The following is an 811-nucleotide window of genomic DNA, read 5'->3' on the forward strand; positions in this document are numbered from 1 at the left end:
CGATGTGTTGAGAATGGCTACGGCGGAGCCTTCCTAGAGCCATCCTGAATCCGAATTTTTCTGTACGGGTATGGCTAGCTATGTTCAAAGGACTCATACAGGGAAAGATGTGCGCGAGAAAGCATAAAGTAGAGCCGGTGCCACATCGTTTTTCGAGGAGCAGCGATCAGACACCCACCCACGTGACGTGCCACGAGGACAATCCCCCCCCCCTCTCCCTTTCCCTCTGTCCCTCCCTCCCTCTCTCTCTGTCGCGCGCGGACGGAGGCGACGGAGGCGTGGCCGCCCATCGGGCCAACGGCACGGTCATAGGTAGTTATGAGCGGCGAGCGCCACTTAGACTCAATAATGTGTGTCGTCTGTGTTCTCACGGGGCGGCACATACGGCACAGTCCCACGGCACACAGGCGGTCGGTGACGGGACCTACGGACGAACGCACGAAAAGACGGACGGCACCGACTATTTATTCTTTACAAGAGTTGAAATATAGTTTCGTCCAAATTACGACAACTGGAAAAGATAAATCACACTGCAATTCATAATTAATTAATTGGCACGGCATGCTGTGTATACCGTTCTAGAATAGCACGGTTTCCTGAGACGGAGCCGGCCGTGTGTCTCTAGGCTACTGTACAAGAAATCGTTAAATAATATGCTGTGGAGCAGGGAGATGGCTGACGCGGCGGCGAGCCGAGTGCTCGAGCAGGTGACGTTGGGGAGGTGCTTGGCCCTGGCCGAGGCACTGGCCGCCCGCCGCCCCCAGCCCGTCACACTCCACTGATCACGTAACACAACCAGGGAAAAAAGCTT

The sequence above is a fragment of the Frankliniella occidentalis genome, unplaced genomic scaffold (genome assembly GCF_000697945.3).
Source record: "Frankliniella occidentalis isolate FOCC.00 unplaced genomic scaffold, Focc_3.1 Scaffold6, whole genome shotgun sequence".
Classification (NCBI taxonomy): Eukaryota; Metazoa; Arthropoda; class Insecta; order Thysanoptera; family Thripidae; genus Frankliniella; species Frankliniella occidentalis.